Raw genomic sequence first — 21,551 nt, 5'->3', positions numbered from 1 at the left:
CACTGCCCTTCCACCAAACTTCGGATAGACCCAAGATATCTATATTCCCTTTCTGCATTTCCCTTTTTATATTTTCCAGTTTACCCGCCCTCATCATTGTCCTCACATTTCACGTCCTTACATTCATCGATGCCTTCTTCTTCTCCATCCTCTTGGTCTTCTTACCCTCCTCCTTGAATGCCACCGCTGATGCTGAAAAAGATGATGATGGTATGTCTCTGCAAGGATTTCGCATGATTAGGACCCCGAGTACATCGCCGACCTCGTTGCCACCTACGACACCCGCCCTTAAGGGCTGGGTCCCGCGATTCCATCCGGGGCTAGTTCGATCAAAATCCATCTTATCAGGGAAGAGATAGCTGGCAGGGTTTTCCACTTCCATTCCTTCAGTGTTTTTTACGTGACACCATCACGTGGGCTACCTTTCGTCTGGCTCCTACCCTTCGATCTCTCTGGCATGGGTGGCCCTACCGGGAATAATTTAGAATTAATCCCGCCAGCGCAGCTCTAGGGGTCATAGGATTGTGCAAACCTTTTAACCGCTGCAAGGTTGTAGCCCATGGGAAAGGCATGATGCATACACATAAATAAATATTGGGACAAAAATGAACAATTAAATAAATTCATTTATTGTTCTAAGTGTCTGAACTCCTTTAGAACATAATATTAAATTACAATGTGTGCGATGACAAATTGAAATAAGGGTAACAAAGGAGTCATAAAAAAATATGGAAAAAAACTGAATCTCTTCTTCTAAAACTAAATGAACATTTAAATAAACTATAAACAAATAAATGAATTAACTCGGTTGACAATAGACATAAGCGTAACAAAAGAAACTTAATACAAGAATAGAGAGATACAAGATTGCACACGCGAACAAATATTCTTAGGAATGGCGATTCTCGGTTTTCTGGTATAAACTCTGGGATAAACCAGAAGGAAATTTCGATAAATTATATAAGTCAAGGAATCAATTCCAGAGACTATGAGTCTCAAAGGGCGACCTTCTTAATGTATTATTGGGAGGCAACAGAAGCGAGGCAGAACAGGTTTGGATACCGAAAAACTGAATTTAGTCCACAATTAAAACTTGGCAATGGTTGAGCACATACTTATGCTCCCACTCTTTCAGGCCAATAGAAAATTTAATTAATCTTTTGTAGTCCCTTGGAAAGCAGTTTTAAAACATTGAGTAGATTCTTTATTCCACCAAACTTCTGTCTCGTACGCACCACTCCACCGGCGTCATCTTGCCGAAATATACCTCCCTAGGTCTCCGATGAGATAATTTGCTTCTGCTTGTAATGGAGGAGTCCGGAGGAATCGTATGTGCTTGAGGTTTCTTGAATCAATGTAGAGCGCAAGGTACAAGGCGAAGGCATTCTGGCATCCGATACCTCTTTCATTCTGCAATGTGCTTGAATTGTCATTTGAATCCATAAACATAACAGCAGGAAGATGTTCCTTGAATATTTCCACAAGATATTGAAGTATTCCCTCACGGCACTCCGAAATTGCATTGTGAAACAGCTTACGAATCAAAGTCATCCCACACTCCTTTCCCTCATGCAGCAAGGATTGACGTATATCAATTGCTCTTGTTCATTCGCTGCATTCTGAATTCTCGTTGCTTCTCTCTGATAACATTATTGCATCACAAAAATATCTCACCCTGGAGAATCTGTCCTCCAGTAGCACCCGCTGAAAAAGCACATCCTTAGGTTTGCGCCTTCTTCCTCGAGGAGTAGATAACAAAAGAAGAACTCTCCAAACGTTCTATGGATAAACTTGATCGAGAGTTCTTTCTTCACTAAAATTCCTATTTCCAGCATGTATTCTATGTCTTCGTCGGTTGGGTTGTCGGTGGATTCCTCGAGGAAAAACTTGACTGAAAATTTCTTCAATATCTCTATCGTGGACGCTGCAAATCTTTACCGCACACGCTTATCTCTCTCACATACATGCACCTTTGTTACATACACCTTACAGTATAATTCGATTTTTGTATCCACAAAGTTCTTGTACAGAGAAGAAAGATTCAGTGAATCATCTGTGAACAAATCATTCGCAAAGTACATGGTGGCCATCATGTGTGCGTGTAGAGGTATTTCAGAAAAATAGCCTTCGTCCTTTATAAGGGGCTTTCCTTTCACTATCAGATCTTGCGTGCCGCCCTCTCCAAATTATAGTCATAAGCATCGGCATACTGATTTGAGCCCTCGCCTACATTTTTCAATGAAATTATTTTATTTTCGTGATAACCTTGGGCTTTGTATTTTACAGCGATTGATCTAACTTTCTCCTCACGTGACTCCTTCGACAAGAAATTGAGCATGCAATTCCACTGGCGGTTTAAGAAATGCACTTGTTCCTCCTTATCGAAGGGAAAAAAGGAGAGAGCGAAGGTGGAGAGGCGTTTCTCTAGCTCCACACTCTGATTTGTTCTTGCGGTCACGACAAATGACACCCTCGTATTTTTCAACATGTCCTCCAGGAATGAAGAGATAATATTCTTATACGTAGGGCATATTTCATCGAAACCATCGAAGAACACCTTCACCCTCTCCTTGGCGTGGCAAAATAGTGAGAATATTGCCGAATGGAGAGAGAGAGATCTATATCATTGACTTTTCCCTTGTTCACAAGCAGGTATAGGGAATCTTCAACCGTTCCATTTAGCACAGTGCTGTTCCTGTTCTCTCCATCCATGCTTCTGCTCGTGTCGTTCCATTTTTAATGACTTCCTCACACTCTGTTAGCTGGACAACTTCTATCCACCTATCCCTATGTCTTAGTTTCTCTTCCGTGGCTTCTGAATGTACAAACAAAGAATGCGTCACTTTAATTATTCCGAAGGAGTTGAAATCATCCGACGAGGGAGAATGTGTTGAATACACGTGGAAACCATTGTCAGAGGGAACGAAGGATTGGATACTAAACCAGCACGTCAGATTCCAGAGCAACGACGTGGCACTGAAAGATCTATTGGAGGGTTTAATATCCAACAAGGAAGCAGCATCTACACTCAGCACCATCATTGGCCCCAAGGATATATCAATGCCGGTATACCTGTGCCAGGCTCATCGGCCAGCAATTGACAGCGTTGGTCGTTGATGAGCTCAGAATGTATATGGACAAAATATTTCTGTTCTTGAAGAAAGATGTGCGCATATATCCAAGCACCTGATTTGGGCCAACCTCGAAGTTCTGAGCATATCTTTTCGATGTTATCGAGTCGTTCAGCCGCCTCAATATTTCCTTCCAAGAAAAAGTGTCTTACATCATCAACTGGCGTCATCACTCCTATCCACGGACGCGATTTGCTGACTTTTGCTTCTTTTAGTGCGTACTCGGTGGTATTGAGAAAGAATACAGCGTCCTTTGTGCGCTGTGTCATTAATTGCACGATAAACTCGACAGGTCTGGTTCTTGTTCGGCGGGGGACGAAGGATTGGATAAGGCCGCCCAGCAGCTTCCCTCTCTTCTTCGCCAAATCAGATTTCACATGATTACCAAGGGAATACATCTCTTTCTGGATAAGCATTGATATATCCTTGGGGCCAATGATGATGCTGAGTGCTGCTTGCTGCTTCCTTGTTGGATATTAAACCCTCCAATAGATCTTTCAGTGTCACGTCGTTGCTCTGGAATCTGACGTGCTGTTTGAGTATCCAATCCTTCGTTCCCTCTGACAAGTGTTTCCACGTGTATTCAGCACACTCTCCCTCATCGGATGATTTCAACTCCTTCGGAATAATTAAAGTGACGCATTCTTTTAAGGACTTGAAAAACACCTTGCCGAGCAGGAACACGAATGAGGATTATGACAAAAGTCAGTATTCTTGTTCCAAACGACAACCATGTTTCGCAAGTAACCTATTCTCAATTGGGTGTCAAAGTATGTTCTGGATCCCTCAAAAAAAAAAAATCAAATCCACAGTCGTGGCGCCCCCTAGTGATTTCTCCATGTGGCTAATGCCCAGCGACAAATCTGATAGCGTTATGTAATTGACTCCATCGTGCGAAGAAATCTTCGGTTGCTTCGTTACGCAAATCTGTGCGTGATCTTGATTGTACTTAGACAGCAACGCGGAATATAATGAAAGTTCTATAGTTGGAATACGAGCCTTTCCCTTATTTGAAGCAACAAATTCACAGATTTTCTTTTCCACGTGGTTGTGGTAGAAATCATCGAGTTCTTTTTCAACTTTGTTCCCCCGCAATCCTTCACCACCATTATCTATTGTGCGCCTCATTATTATTTCTGGAATTCGAACAAGTAATTCTTGTTGTGAATTGTTATCAGATTCACCAACCAGTTGAATTATTGGATCGCATTTTTCTTTGTTTTCCGGTGACATAATTTGGGAGAAAATCTTATCGTAAGCATTCATCATTTCAAGATCATTTACTCTGTAGGGCAACCCATTGTTCATGAAGACAATGAGCATCACGCGATGACAAAATTCGTGAATTAATTTGCTGAGAACTCGTGAATGAGGCTTTAGGCCCACAGACGCGTAGATGCGGTGTAAATCCGTGGCACCTAGGACTTGAGCATTTCCCATTACGTATGCACATTCAATATCCGGCCGATCTAATTAAAATACAGTATCCAATTGAGTACCGTTCTGAGGGCACTGAATCAGCAGTTTGGCTTCCGCTACCTCCTTTGCTTCGAGGCAAATACTCTGAATTCTCAATCGTGTCTCTTTACTCCCCCCGCGAAATTTGGTTCTCGAAAGCAACTTGATCACGAGAATATCTTCAAATTCAGTGAAATATTTCTCCATCGCTCGGTCGAAATGGAGCATCTGAATCTCACCCATTTGGAATTTAATTTTACTTTCCTCCGTCCCTGAGAACTCAAACTTCCTAGAAAGCAGGAAGACCCACAGATCGTGTTTGCCTCCCTTTTCCGCCGTGTACAAAGATGACTGGACGTCACTATTGACCCAGTACTTGGGGCCTGAAGTGTTCCTACCGTCCTTGATGTTCAGTTTTTTCTCGACCTCAATGATATCTCCGTTTCGAACTAGCTCATGAAAATTGTCTCTTTCCTCGAAGAATTCCTTAATGCCCACATCTTCTTCACGCATTGATCTCAATTTGGCTCTAAGCTCTTTTGAAGCGTTGTCTGGAAAATTTGAGTCCCATTGGAGAAGAATTTCCACCACCGTTGGGTGATCTACCATAATGGCAGAGTCGATCGCCCGCTGCTCTTTATAGCCGACACTTCAACTTTCGCAGACGTCGACGCCACACAAGAGGAGAAGCTGGACACCGTCAGCGGCGCCCTCTTGCGCCGCCCTCATCAGCAACGTGGTCTCGTCAGGTTCAGTTTTCTCCTTCAGCCAACTGCTAGGTGGCAGCACCTGTCCCTCGCTGCAGGACGATAACTTCACCCCAAGGTGCTCCTCCAACCGCGCCAGATCCATTCCCGGATCACTGAAAGTTAACCATCGGAAGGAATTATAATTTCAGCTAAGCATCACGAAAACGACTGATGATTTTGCCTTTGCGTTAAAGACCGGAATTATTGCCACTGCACTTAAGGAGTTGTAACGTTAAAAAAATTATTTTCATGGGATATTAAATATGATGAATTTATTTCAACTTAGGCAATTCATTCACTTGCGTGGATAAAAACAAGGAACATAAAATATTTTCAACCCTCTACCAAATAATACGAGGAGAGAAACATCAAAGCTCTCATTTTTCCGTACTTAGAATACCATTAATTTAAGATATTCAAAATTAAGTAGGACGCAGAATTCACACGTAAGCGTTGTCCACTGCAAATGTGGATTGATGGTGATACTAATTAATATCCGCTGTATATTCTAAAACTTTGTACCTAATAGCATTTTGTGGTCAGAAGAATATTAGACTATTTTTAAGCACAGAAAATGAGGTGATATTAGTGATGATATGAGATGTAGCGATGATATGTCATGTAACAAGATTATGTTAACATATAGTATACCTCAGAATACAATAAACGTTTATCTTTCCAATATGAGTAGCATTAGGGAGCCAATTAGGAGAGCCTGTGCTGTAACTATACCTTAATGTCCTTATCCATGGACGTCCTTATAGCAGCACGTACGGGTTCTCTTAATTTGGGTATCATGCGTTAGCTATGTGTTTACTTACTTAATTGAACATGGGAATAGGTACTTTGAGATAAAATACGTTTTTAGTGCCCCTTTTATCAGAATCAAGATTTTCTGATAGGATTATGACACAGCAAAAATCGTCATTCATTTAATGACATAAGCAAAGGCCTTTTGAGATGCCGATTAAACCAAGCGAGAATCCCAGACCAATAAATAACGATTTTTGCGTTAAGCAAAATGAATTATCGCCAAAAAAATTTATAGCGTAAGTAGTGGAGTATAAATTGAAGTGGATGAGACAAGTATTTTTTGTTGCCCTTTATGAGACTTTGAAAATTTGTTTCTCTTCGAAAAAAGGTTCGAAACTCCACCTCGGCGTATTCACGATGGATATCAGGCTGCTGCATTACCAAGGCGCCAACTCAACCACTCTAGAGTCTCATTTATTCATAGTGAATTGATGCATCATAACGTTTGATTGGGTAAAGTTATATTCTAAACATTAGCTTTTAACCATGTTTAAACCAAACGCATTTCGCCCTAATAGGCATATATTTCTAATCTCATCAACCAGAATCGGCGTTTCTAGGAATTTAAATACCCCGGTACGCAACGTGTTAAGAATTTTCTTACGTCATTGCTTGGGCGTGCCCAGCGAGGGGCAGGAGGGGGCAGTCGGCCCCCCCTAAAAGCAAAAATCGCAAATTTCTATGAGGAAAATAATATTTTTTCAAGCAAATAATTTACAAAAATAAAAAAGAGCTGTTGCAGTTTCCTTAAAATTGTAAACGCGGTTTCATTAAGATTATTAAAAGCTGCGAGATGACGGGGAGACGCCTCGAACGGACTTCGTTAGAGACCCAGCCATTAAGCACGTTCCTGCTGTCATCGGAAGAGTCGCTTGAGAAACGATCTGTCTCGGTGACTCCAGGGACGTGGGCTGGCGTCGGCTAGGGGAGGCAGTTGCGGTTGTGCAGTGAAACAGAGTGTAAGGCTTTGGGCTGAATAAAGTGAAGCTGCATTGTGTGAGAATTTGGACTTGTTCCCTGCTTTGTTTCCCCCGAACCCGTTTACCATCGCCGAAGATGACTAACAAAATGTTGATTTCATTCACCTTTTCCATATTTCCCACTTTGAAACACGCGTCTTTCATCGCGCCTCCTGTAAAAATGGCGGCGTTATCTGACACTATTGTTTTGGGGACCCCCAGAATAGAAAACACCCTATTAAACAAAACCTTAATGGTGTTCGCAGCCGTCATATTTCCCTCATAACCCATATAATGTGGGTATTAACATGGTGAACTTAGAAAAACCGTCTATGACTCCCAAAATTGCCGTGTGCCCGCTTCGAGTGCGCGTTAGTGGTCCCATGTAATCAATAAAAATTTGGTCGTAGATTTTAGCCGGCGCTTCTGCCGAATGGTATCCTACCCGAGTATTTTGCGCCGGCTTCGCCTTCTGACAATCGGGACAAGACCGAACGTAATTCAGTATATCTCTGTTCATATTAGGCCAATAAAATTCACGAGTTATCTTATTCCTTGTTTTATGATACCCCATATGTCCTCCAATAACAGAGTCATGAAAGTACGCCATCGTCATGGCTCTTATAACCGAAGGAATCCATACTCTATTTCGTCGCGCCCGTTTGTTTCTGAAAACTAATATCCCTCCACGAACCTTCATATCTCTAACCTTTTCCCCCCTGTTAATCCTATCTTTAATTTTTTGGCATTCGGGATCTTGTTGCTGGTGCTCCAATATCGAGATAAAACTCAAGGGGGCTGTCTGAAGGACACAAAGGGCAGGACTTTTTTTCCTGAGTTTCTTCTTCAAACATACGCGATAAACAATCTGCAACGACATTTTCATTACCCTTAACATGCATAGTCTTAAACTTATAACCCGCCAAGCGTAGCATCCAGCGTCCGACCTTTCCTAATTGCTTTGGATGCCGACGCATCCAAGACAGAGCCTCGTTGTCGGTATATAGTTCAAACTCCCGATTACGCAGATATTGGTCGAATTTTTCGACTCCAAATACCACCGCTAGGCATTCAGCCTCGTACGCGGCATATTTTCTTTCGGCTTCGCTGAGTGTCCTACTGGCATACGCAACCGGCGCCAAATGCCCCTCAATTCGTTGAGATAGCACGGCCGCTACTGCGTTGGCGGAGGCATCGGTGTGCACGACAAACGTCTCGCTAAAATCGGGGATACGGAGCACTGGAGGTGAGGCTATTCTCTTCCGCAATTCATCAAAGGCATTCTGTTGAGCACGCCCCCACACGAACCGACAATTTTTTTTCTTTAGAGCGTTAAGGGAGCTGATATTTCCGAAAAACCGGGTATGAAACGAGCGTAATAACTACACATGCCTAAGAATCTCTTAGCTGCCCTGAGGTCTTTTGGTGTAGGAAAGTTAAACACGACCCTACCCCTCTCGGGGTCAATCTGTATTCCTTTCTCAGAGATTACGTGCCACAAAAACTTAATTTCGTTCCGTTCTAGAGATATTTTTTCAGGATTAACCGTTATCTTGGCGTGCCTCAACCGCTGTAATACCTCCCTTAAATGTTTACAATGGTCACTAAAATTACTGCTATAAATCACAATATCATCCAAGTAGTTAAATACGTATTCGTATTTTATATCACTAAAGATCTTATCAATCAGTCGCGACAGCATTTGTCCCCCGGTGCAAATACCGAAGGGCAGACGATTATATTCATACAGCCCAAATGGCGTAATAAAAGCGGTGGCTCGCCTACTCCTTGACGTAAGAGGAATCTGGTGGTAAGCCGCGTTCAAGTCTAGCACCGAGAAATACTTTGCTTTACCGAAATGAAGAAACGCATTTTCGGTGGTGGGCAACGGAAAAGCATCAAAAACCACCTTCGCGTTGAGCGCACGATAGTCTACTACCATTCGTGAAGAATTATCCTTTTTAGATACTAAAAATGCCGGACTGGCGTACGCCGAATTAGATTCCTTTATCACCCCCTTTTTCAATAAATCTTGAACTACCATTTTCATCTCTGACATTTTGATCGGATTGCATTGGAAGGGGGGCGAACGCACTGGCGTCCAATCAGACAACGGAAGGTCATATTCCAAACGGTCAGTACACCCCAATTTCTTTGTGATTACGTCACCATATTCTCCAATAATTTCTGTAATCTCTTTTTTTTATCATTACTTAACTTAGAAGATATCGCGGAATCCACATCTGCTTCTTCATTTTCGGTAGGGAGTACACAACCTATCACTCCGGGACGTGCCTTAAAAGAATAAGTCTTGCTAACAAAATTCAAGGTCATACCTGCGTGCTCCATAAAGTCCGCCCCTAAAATAATTGAAACCGGGCAACCCGGAAGAATCAGTAACTCCTGGTCCCAGGTTAACCCATCAATTTTTATTCGCAGCAAAACCGTTTTGGAAATTTTGATCGGCGACGATCCCACTCCACGGCATAAAATTTCTCTTTCCCGTATTTTACTAGGCAGAAAAACTACCTTCTCTAAAAAGGATGGGAATGTAATTACCTTCCCGTAGTTATTATAATTTCTCTCCTAACAGTTCTACTGAAATATAGAAACTCCATTCCCGAACTGCGGTGGAAATGCAGCTGCTTCATTAGTTGCCATACTTTTAAATTCGATTGCACATGAAATAGGAGATGGGATTTTTGAGATGGCTAAAGTGCTGGTTTCCCAATGCGGGGGCCAGAGTTCAAATCCCGGCGGAAATTTCTCGTAAACCTTCTATGCTATGGTGTTTTGTGGAGGTCAAATTGGATACAAATCACATGGTCCGTAGGATGGGACGTTAAACCGTGAATTGTTTAAGAGGACGATGAAAAAAATAAGGCTAAGTGATGCGGGAAACATAGCTGTAGCCTTAATTATAGCTAGATTAATGAGAATTTGCACATCGTGTAATTTATAGATGCAAAGATACTTATTGTGGGTTTATTCCACATTACTGTTTAGGAGGTCGATGAAAAAATAATAAATAAGGTTAAGTGATGCGGGAAACATAGCTGCCAGGGGCAAGTCTAAATTTTTGATTCTGTAATATCAACGGAAAGTTAGCATTTCTTCCATGGTAATTCTATCAAATAGCTGCGCAAAGGGTAAATAATGATTAAAGTTTGCTAATGGGTGTTTAAACTAATTTTAACTTTTAAAATTTTGGTAATTGAAGAGAAATAATATAAAATATACCATGAGGAAATATTTTTATGGCTAATTACTTAAACTCTTATTCTGAGTCAGTGGATGAAGACAGCTTTTCTTTCAAAGTATTATATTCTATCACCGGTAGATTTTTCCAGTCCTCTGGTAAGTGGAGCAGCGAGGGGGGGTTTGGGCATGTTACTTTTTTGGATCAGTATTACTTATAGAATAGTGTTAGAATCAATCAAATATCCCTCAGGAAGCCGTAAAACTCGCCATTTAATCCATTATTCTTTAAAAATTTTCTGGAGGAGGGTCCCCGCAACTCCTGCTTACCCTGGTTGGTATGCAATACCTCCACACCCGTAAGTATTAGTTGCGCCTTAAACCCCCCCTAGCCTTAATTCCTGGCTGCGCCCCTGCCTCTGGTAATATTTTACTTTACGGTGAACCCCCGCAGAACAAGAAATAATAGAATCTGGTGGAAGCAGAAGCCTATGGAAAAGGTCATTATTTGTAGCAATCCTGAATACTTTTATGGCACGTTCTTCACTATATCTTCTAATATCTTTGAGTCGGGATTTCAATGCATTTTCTTTAGAGAAAGAATGGCATGTTTCACTATTCACACTCCATGTATTAAAATTTTGTGAATATCCGGTGGCGTGTGATGCCATGGATAAAGTTTTTCGTACAGTTTAGCTGTTTTAATACAGTAAGCTGAGAAGATCGTACCATTTATTAGAAATCCAGCCGATATAATTCTCAGAATTACTGAGAAGTGGATAATTAGGTCGTCCGAAATTCCTAGATAAAGATTTAGCATTGCACTTTTTTAGGATTTTCGATTAATAATTTTAACAACACGACGATATTTTAACAGGAAATATTAATGACTTTTTAACCGAATTTTAGTCAAACTCAGAAATCTACCATTCACTCTGGAGAACTTATCCCAATTTCGAAAGCATTGATGGAAAACATTTTTAATAAGGGTACAAGCAAAGTTTTTAATTTATCGTCTCTTTGCAAAAATAGTTTTTTTTTGTAAATAATCTAACATGGATGATTTCTTCTGCTTCATAGACCCCCCTCTATTTGTCAAGACTTATGTATGTAAATCTTGGCGAGTCATTTTCGTCGTATCCATAACAGGGCAGCTATACTGTGATTGTCCTTCAGCACAAACTTCGACAAGGAATACTGATGATGAGCCCTCGGCTAGAAATGAGCCCATAGCAAAGACGGTTCATTATGGGAAAATCCCATTTTTTTAATGGAAAAATTTGCGCATGTACAAAGTAAAAGAGCTAATCTGGGTACATAAAGGGGCAGCCGCCGAGGAGAAAGGGGAACCGTTAGGTTTATTGCCGTCCGACCGCGGCTTTCGCGCAAGGGCTCGAAGGTAAAATCGTCAGTATGGGATATCTACCATAAAGACACCACAAGTGATAAAGAGGTAGTAGATAAGTAGTGTAATACACTCAGGATTTAGGGAAAATCCATTTTCTCAAACGGACTGCTACGCATGTAACCCAAAGTTGCCGAGTGCCCACCCCGTGTATTGCGGGTCACTGGGTGCGAAAACCGCCCGACATCAATTTGCTTTATCACGAAAACATCGGAAGGTTGCAAATTTGCGCAGGATTTTATTGTTCTGTTGCATAGAACAAACATCATTCTAACTTTTGATGAAAATGTCTCCGCGGAGATAAAGAAGTTCTTCTCTGAGTTAGTTAACATTTAAGCGAAAAACAGTAAATATTTGATTAATGTATAGTGGTCATTCGGAAAGTGATATTTTCCAAGAATATCAGCTATTCTATAATTCTAATAATACTATTCAATAAATATATACTTGCGTCATATATTTGGCAAAAGAGCAATATTTTCGTTACTCAAACCTTCCCTTTTTCCACCAAATCTCAGCGCTGTCACAGATGAACACAGTGACCAAGATATTTTACATTTGGAAAAATAGCACCAAGGAAATTTCAGCAACATGTTAGCGGATAAGTGATGGACACTGAATAGGGACTTACAAGATGCTAAATATACGAGAAAATTCCAAGAAAGTACCTATTTTTCACATTTTTTTTAAAATCACGATTTATACTTACATATCCTTGAACCCTTATTTAGTTCGGTTGTCCTAAAGAAAGTAGACGTGATAGAAAATATCTGAGCCCAGATTTGGAACCCGGACGAAAAGCACCTCTATGATCACCCAACAACTCTAGGATAGAAAAAAAGTTTTTGTTGACCAGTGTATTTAGAGTAATTCCTCATGCTCAAAATTGCTCCTCGCCATTGCTGTCTTGCATATTACGTATAGCGAATATTTATCTCGTAAATTTTCAGAGACGAGAATATGAGGAAGTGGAGATGGGCTTCCAGTTAATTTTATTACGAGTGCCGGAGTAGGTGCGAAGAAGGAACGGAAAAGAGGGTTATAGGGAGATAGCGGGTAAAAGGAAGGCACAGTTCCTATTGATATCGAATGCGCTAACATTATAGAGAGGAGTACGAAATACGTTCGAGCCTCGGTTCGAGGCAGGCAAATTCACCGTGACGACCTTGGTGGCTGAAAAAAGACCGTATTTGAATTTCCCTCGTCTCATTCCAAGGATTATATACCTTTAGAAAGGGAATTCATTCTCTTGCGAAGCGATGGTGGCGACACAAACTCTATTGGATACTTTTTCCCCCCACAGTACATCTAGCAAAGAAAGGTCTTACTTAAAATTGGAAAGTGATGCGTTTAAAACGGCAGAGTGTCGTAAGTCATGTGAGTGAGTGCGAGGTGAGTGACAATGGATGTCCGAGCGTGTTAGACTGCCGAAAACCCGGATTACGGAGGTTGTACCTACTCACACGTGGCAGCAGGTTTTGAGCGTGGTCAGTAGCAGCAGTAGGTCGCCGAGGACGCTGAAACAGGGTCAATGGGCATCGCAGGGCCACGTAGCTCACAGTCAACCTGTTGAGGGTAAGCAATGCCATCCATGTATTCAGGATAACGTAAATGGTAAACATGAAACACTCTCCATATTACTTGCTGGATCAATCAAATACTCTCATTAATAACTAAAGGAATGGACCATATTCACATTCGATTAAAGACAAGTGACAAATATAATTGGTAGGTATATATTGTTTTTGTGATAAGTGATTTACTTAAACTAAAATAATCATTTAGTACATACGAATAGTGATACGGTGAGATTTTGGGGAGAGGAGGGGTTAAATACTGTACACATTTGTCATTGTTACCTCAGAGGGGGTAGAAATAACTCCACTCTATCCTGGAGAAATTCTTCGTCTCTCTAGCTCCTGACTTTTTCACTCTAATGCAGTGGACTCACGTAGCGTATGCCACCCGATTTCATCGCTAAATGTCGCTGTATGTCCTCATCTGTGGAAAATTCCGGAGCACTTGAAGTATTTGCACGAGATAAGAAATTGATAACGCCCAAGAGGCATCGGACTTTCCAACCTAATCGGCAGAAGTCTAGAGATACGATGACCTCTTGAGGACAACCGTGGGAGGACTGGTAGATAGTGTGAAGGAAAAAAGAAGACCTTAAATAAAAGGTATGGAACAGTTAAAGAAGGTTGTGAAATAGAAGAGATAGGCGGGCGTGATAAGATTAGCTGACAGGACACTTCTGGCGTCCCTCAGAGTAGTGTCATAGGCCCACTCCTATTCCATTTTTACATAAACGACATTGGAATAGTAGTAAACAGTAAGTTACAATTATTTGCAGGCAACGCTGTAGTTTACAGAGAAATCGCTTCCAGCAAAAATAGGGATGAACTAACGAAAGATCTTGCTGCTGTCCAAGCGTGGTGCGATGCTTGGCAGTTAGAATTAAATTTGCAAAAATGCGTCGTAATGTATTTCTGAAAGAAGAATAACTCCCCACAGCATAGCTATATCATTCGGGGCACCCAATTAAAGGCAATTGAATCCGTGAAATATCTAGGAGTTAGACTCAATAATGATCTATCGTGGAATAAACATATTCGAGAAATAACCGGTCAAGCTAATCGTAAAATGGGTTTTGTTAAAAGTATATAAGGAAAGTGCAACGACAAAGTGAGAGAAATTACCTACTTTAGACCTTTAATTTATGTTTTTGTTTTATGTATGAAATTGAACTTCGGTAGAGCACTTCAATTTTTTATGTTTATACGGCTGGAGCCAGAACACTCCCTGCCTCACGCCTTGTAGGCGGCTTCCGGGTTATTATACACATGTAGATAGATGAAGAAATCTCAAATCTCGAAGATCTTGTCTCTGGGACGTCACTTTTGCCTCAGATGGGTGTTTTGGAAGCCAGATTTTTGTGTTGTATGTTATGTAAGAAGATATCTTAGTACATGGTATCATTACATTTTATGTTTTTCCTCGCGTTCTGCAGCTTCGTATTTGTAGACTATTTACTGATTACCTTAATGTCCCACCCCGCAACGGCTGGCTGGTGTGATGTCGTAACCTTTTTTTCTTCTCAGACAATAATAATCTTTTATTATCTTTAGAGCTTTATTTCCTCTCCTCCATCCAAAATGGCTCTCTCACTAACTATCCCCTGTTTACTCCATCACCATAGCGCCCTCAACTGCAAACCACCAACATAAACACAAATACGAATACAAATACAATAGGTCTCTGAACACCTATTTAGGTAAAGACGTTTCTGAAAAGTAGTTGTAATTATTAAGCTAAAAGTTATAACAATATGGCTGTAAAGTCATCTATTTTTTTATTACGAGCATTTAAAATACGTCTTATAAGCCATCAAGGAAAAACGTAATTCGCACCGCCGCCATCTTGAATGACGTCAGCTCATGCAATAGTGTTGTTCTTAACCACCTTGACCGTGCACATTATTGAAGTTTACAGCGGAGATATTGTGGTTATTACGCCGTATTTTTCATGTCGTAGTTATTCCTCGATATGTCGCAGCGTATAGCTTCAAGTACTGCATTGTGCCTAAGTGCAGAAATACGACTAGAAATGCTCCAAATAAATATTTTCATACGGTCACCCAAGACGTAGAACGAATATTGGTTCGGATGAGAAAGTGCCGACGAATGTGAATGAATGAAAAAAATGAATTCTAATATTAACGCATTGTTTATCAGATTTGACACAATCCTATACCTACTCATCTTCACCAGTGGAAAGTTTTTTCACAAGCTGGCTTTATCCACTTCGAGGGGATCTCTGTCCGACACTTTTTGAAAAAATTGTATCCCTCAAGGAGACTAATGCAACCATATAGAGCAACATTTGAGAAGTTTTACTTTAAAAAATAAAATATACATTTTTAAAACATACCTTTCTCGTGTACTATTTGTAACTATTCTTACGAGCAAAAACAGGTTAAATATTTTTTAAGATTTCTTAGTTTCCATAAGGTGAGGTGGGGTAAGTGCGACTGCGGGGTAAGTGCGACTCCCCTCCAGGAAAATCGTATTTCCGTTCTCGAAGCAGGTGGCGGTCGTGCAACATATTCCACACATTGTTATGAAACCAGAGCCAACGACTTTGTAATACTTATCCCTTAATTTCTCGTTCCACATGCTTTGGAAATATACCTGTCCGTTCATCTCGTAGTCTTAGTTGGTTGAGGAGAGTCCATAAATAATGTAAACTCTATGGGAGAGTCTATACCAGTGGCGCCGACTCCATGGGGCCTGAGGGGGCCCGAGCCCCCTCAAAGATTCGTTTGGTGGGGCGGAGCCCCCTCAATAATTCAAGAAAATAATTAAGTTATATTATGCTTTGTGAAATCACAAAAATATATTGGTAATTTTTTTCCCATGTTTGACGATAGTTACCTTTTAAAATAAATTCAGCAATGTGTTAAAACAAATAATTATAAGGTTAAGCAGGTTAACTGCATCAGGTGGTGTGAATCATGACAGCTTTTCGGTGCTGCGACACACTTAGAATTTAACCTCTTCCCGGGGAAAGACCCCCGATATGGGCCCCCCCAATATTTTTTATAAGTCGGCGCCCCTGGTCTATACCGCAGTTCCCTCTGAATCAACGCATCGGAGGAGTTAGGTAAGAACTATATCTTGTTTTCTCTTCTTCATGGATTGGTTTTCCTTGCTTTACTTAAAATTTAGGAACTTGGGTCATTATATTTAGTTTAGATGGGGGTCGCACTTTCCCCGTCGTAACCATTCATTCCTACCTTCCGGGGCAAGTGCGACCCCGTTACCTAGGGCACAGTCCAAACATGTTTAGACTGTGCCTAGGGTAAGTGCGACCCCCTGTCGCACTTACCCCAGGCTACGAGGTTGAAGTATGGATTGAATTTTTAGTTTCTGTCTAACAGATCTTGCGTTAAACTTTTTAGTTTCTGTCTGGCAGTTATTGCGTTAAACTTTCTTAAATAAATGTTGCAAAACACCGAAGTTTATAAAACTAGGTCTTTTAATAGAGTCCTCTCATTAACAAGATACCAATGAGTCGAAAAAGCTTAACAAGTTCGGTGACTAAATATTTTTTAAGATCTCTTAGTTTCCATAAGGTGAGGTCAGTGAGGTGGGGTAAGAGCACTTACCCCACCTCACTGAACTCACCTTATGGAAACTAAGAGATCTTAAAAAATATTTAGTCACCGCGACTCCGTAACATTCAAAGTGGAGATTGGATTCTGGCTAGATTCAGCAGCAAAAAGTCAGTTGCTCACTATGTAGGGAAAATTCTGGAGATTAATGAATAAGGTGATGCCGTGGTTTGCATTTTGAGGACATATTTTGGAACTGAAATAAGTTTCACCTGTCCATGGAATGAGGATTCCAGCGAAATACCTAGGGAAGGTGTTTTAAAAATATTAACGAAGACCTCTGTCGGCCGTCGACCGGCCGGCTTACACATGTTTTTTTTTTTCAAAAAGTATTTCAAATACTGCTTTAGATTTCAAACTCCCAAGTCACAGGTATTGTGCATTTCAATTTTGCCCAGCCCTACTTACACAATACTTGAACTGCTCTCAGAACTAGCTATGCAATCATTGCAAGAAAGGCTGTTAACTTCCACCTCACCGTCCTCCTCAAAAACTCGTTCCTCCACGTAATAGGTTGTGCTCGGGGCACACACGAGCTCGAACGATACATTCGTTTTCATAGTGCATAATTTGCACGCAACCAATGGCAATCAACATATGTTTAGATTGTGCGAATGGCGTCGTCAGCGTAATCTTCTCGTCCGACCCTAATAAATGGAATTTCATTGTTAAATTTCATAAACACATTTAATATCTATTTTACAAGAGCCGGTGATATTATATTTCCATAGCTATGCATATTCACTCCCCGGCTTTCAGCATGCATGTAGCATTTCTGTTGCTTATGTAAGTAAACATTGCTGCCGTTGTAATTTTCGGCTAGTTTCCGGTGTCAGCCTTGGTGAAACCGGGTTCCGAGGCGTTTGTTTTTTACGATAAAACCTCCGAAAGATATATAAGAAATAAAACCTCACGTTAAAGTCATTAAATAAACCGAGAAATTTGGTGACAATGCGCAACGCCACTGGATTTCCCACACGATTGCATGAGGTGACGTCACTTTCCGGCTGGCCAATGCAATTACGTTTTGAAGTGGGTGTGTTTTTGGAACTGTTTCGGTCATTTCTTTTCTAAATTCTTTAGAAAATATGTGAAATGAGTGCGTTAAAGTGGCCTTTATGACAATTTTACTATATTTTACGATTTTTAGTTAGTATTTGAAGGGATATTAAAATTTTGTCCAGAGACCTATTCAACCATATCTTCATGCTATTGTGGATACGATTAATAATTCGCAAGACGTACTCCAACTACCGGTGTTTGAGTCTCCGCTGTGTCACCCATTTTCCACTTTTCATATAATAAAGTCAAAGGCGTTCTTAAATTTCTTCCATGTACTATCACAACGGGAGAAAACCCTGAGCTTTCGTTTACCGATGTTCTGATGGCGAAAAGCATCGCCGGGATTGCCTTTTCCCATTGTGTCTTCTCAACACAACTATTGCACTGTATTCTTATAATCTTCTTCTTGGTGTAACATTTCTACTGGGTTAGACTGAGGGTGGTACACAGAACTATGAACCACATGTATCCCAAGTCTCTGCAAGAATTCATTTGTTAATACACTCACAAAATACGACCTGTTATCACACTGAATCTCTTTAGGAAATCCAATTCGACTAAACAAGTCTAAAAAGGCATCCATGATCGTTATCGATGAACCCTCTGGAGAAGGATGGCCTCGGGGTATCGGCTAGCCATACAAATTGCCGTAAAAATGTATCTATGTCCGTTTTCTGACTCCGGCCAAGGACCACAAATATCTACGTTTATTCTAGAAAACACTTCTTCTATTACCGGTAATATCTTCATCGGACTATTCTTCATATCCCCGCCTCTCCCAACTCTTTGACGTAGATCACAGGTTCTCACATTATTCTCCACGTCTTTTTAACACCCGGGCCAATAGAAATATCGTAACAATTGCTCCTTGGCTTTTGAGACCCCCAAATGTGAAACTGTCCCCTCGTGACAGGTTGACAATAGACCTTGTCGATATTTCCCAGGCACCACAATCAATTCTTTTTGCTCCCTCAACCGATCGCAATTTTTCACTAATAATGAGCCATTTCTTTCGACGCACCCTTCTCCTTCTGAAGTCTGAAGTCCTGCTTTCTCTCTTAATTTCTTAATGTCCGAATCCTGTCTTATTTCTTTGCGAAACTCTTCTGCTGCCACACCCATCAACCTTAAAATTTCAGGCTCTTTAGTATCATGTTCTTCAATCGTATCTTCCTCTTCCTCTGTTGGTCCAGTCTCATCCGTAAATTGCTCTTCTTCTTCAATCTCTTGTCTCGCTTTTGTAGCTGTAGTCGAAAAGGCGTATAATATTTCTGGCTGAGGATCTTGCGTCCTCTGTAGCTCAATAAAATCTGCAGTTTTGTTTCCTAAAATGTAGTACCCTTTGTCTAAGTAACCTCTTACTACAGCAGCCTTAGAGAATACACGCCCAAAATCTCCCACAACTTCTACTTCCGACACAGGTAAACATACCGATTCCTCTGGCAACGGTGTCCTCACTCTAACGTATTCTCCAGTGTGCATTTCAGGCTTTACATATGTACTTGCGACAATATCTATGGATGCGCCAGTATCACGTAAAATATTTAGGCCATGCCCATTCACATATCCCCTGGACATATAAGGGAAAAGTCCGCTTGAAGTATCTTCCCTTTTGACGGTGTCAATATTCTCAACTCGGCACATATCCTCTCGTCCATTTGCTACTTCCTTTTCATCTTGTTCTTCTCTCTCTTCTCGACCTTAAAGTTGTCATTTCGGGCGATTTTCTCCACACAATTTACGCTAGCAGTCTTCCCATTTCTTTCTCTGACTTTCGGACAGCTAGCCTGAAAATTAGTCGCAGAATGGCATATATAACAAGTCCTCCCCGCTCGTTTTTCGTATTCCTTGTGGATTGGATCTTTCATGTTATTTGATCCCCAGATTTGCATATGGGAATCATTAGTTTGACGAAAAGGAAAGTTTGGTCTTAAGCCACGGTTAGATGCTGAATATTCATTATTATTCTCTTTGACGGTATTACTTACTTTATAATTTGCCGTCTTACTGGTTCCTGTATTTTGCCTGTTTCCTCTCTCTCCATACTTCTCTTCACGAACGGTGATATATTCTTCTACCAACGTGGTTACTTCGTCCGTAGACTTCAGCTTGGCCCACCTATCAATGAAATGACCCTTGATTTCGTATGGAACTCTCCTTTTTAATTGCTCACATATTATCAGATCCTTTAATTCTTCATATTCCTTCACCCCGTGTCCTTCTAACCAACCTTCGCAATATGTTTTCATCCGGTACGCAAACTCCTTTCTCGTTAAATTTACTGGCTTCTGACTATTCATAAAAAGCTGTCGAAGTTTCTTCGTACCTAGTTTATATTTCGCCAATATTATTTTCTTCACAAGATGATAATCATGTCGCAATTTACTTGGTTCCCTGGCTAATACTTCGACCATTTTCCGGAGCAACAAGGCAATCAAATGAGTTACCCAATGCTCAGGATCTAATACAATTATTCCTGCTTGACCCTCGAATAAATTTAAAAACAATAGGGAAGTGCACTCATTTCTTTATTGCCGAATTTGAAAGTTCAGCCTAAAAAAGAAACATTAGTATAGTCACTTTTATTTCCTGCATCTGGGGTATGCACTTTAAAACGTTTTGAAAGTCGGAAAATTTCATGTTGCGCTGAAACACAGTGCCTCCATCTTGATTGAGATGTGACGTCACAAGGCAGTAGTCACCAGTGGAGTATCGCTGTATTCCGTCGCCTTCTATAGCGCGGCGAGAGTTTCCGGGAATCGGTGGAGTTTGCTTCCTAAAAATGTCGTCTAGTACCGAAAACATGAATTCAAATAGAATTATAAATGATTTTTTATTCCAAATTTTATCTCGACGTTGAAACAAAAGCCTGGAGAAGATATTCATTCCCGTGCCTTAAGCACAAGCTATACGGAATAAATGGTTCAAGGCTGTTCCTGACTCTTACCTATCGATGATATTCTGTTTTGAAGATCATTTGAAGGTATTGTAAGATCAAATTGATATTTATATTATGATCATTTACTTAATAGGTACCTCAGTCACATCAGAAAGTGTGTTGAGTCATCTTCCGCTTGACCTACGTAATTTATAAACTGAAAGTAGTTTGGTTAAAGAATTATGGCGCGACTGTTTTTTTACACGACCGGGCAAAATGCGTACTTTGCCCATGATATGTGCATATATGATAACAAACGATTTTTGTTAAAGTTAATCTTTATTTGTTGAAATTAGTACATTTATAGGTGATACAGATATAAAGGTACACGGCAGGTCGCGCGGCGTAATTTGTACACCACTGGTGACGGGTTCATCTTGCTGATCCAAAAAATTAGCTACAATACCTCGAACTTTGAAAACTCGCAATATAGGCAGTCAAAGTACATTGTAAGAATACACGAGACCATTATAGCCCAGAATGTACGTACAATGTCGAAATCCTTGGTTTTCAAAGATTGACGTATTTTATACGCCAGCGCGCCCGGTCTAGGGTTATCAACTTTTATTTCATCCTATTTGTTAGTTGAAATTATATTTCAGAATGGTTCTTTTAGCACTGCTACTGAGGTAAACTGGTAGGTACTGAGTACAAGGTACTGAGGT

General features: G+C 40.7%; 1 long non-coding RNA gene across 1 annotated transcript; it reads right to left on the bottom strand.

The window, feature by feature from the left end:
* Positions 1-1,414: 1,414 nt before the first annotated feature.
* LOC124165705 lies at positions 1,415-13,788 on the bottom strand. Its single transcript, XR_006866290.1, has 3 exons — positions 13,573-13,788; positions 13,177-13,279; positions 1,415-5,451 (listed from the first exon to the last, which is right to left on the bottom strand). It is a non-coding gene; the product is annotated as an uncharacterized LOC124165705 (long non-coding RNA).
* Between the last annotated feature and the right edge of the window lie 7,763 nt (positions 13,789-21,551).

The sequence above is a fragment of the Ischnura elegans genome, chromosome 9 (genome assembly GCF_921293095.1).
Source record: "Ischnura elegans chromosome 9, ioIscEleg1.1, whole genome shotgun sequence".
NCBI lineage: Eukaryota > Metazoa > Arthropoda > Insecta > Odonata > Coenagrionidae > Ischnura > Ischnura elegans.
This window is presented reverse-complemented; position numbering and strand designations above follow the sequence as displayed.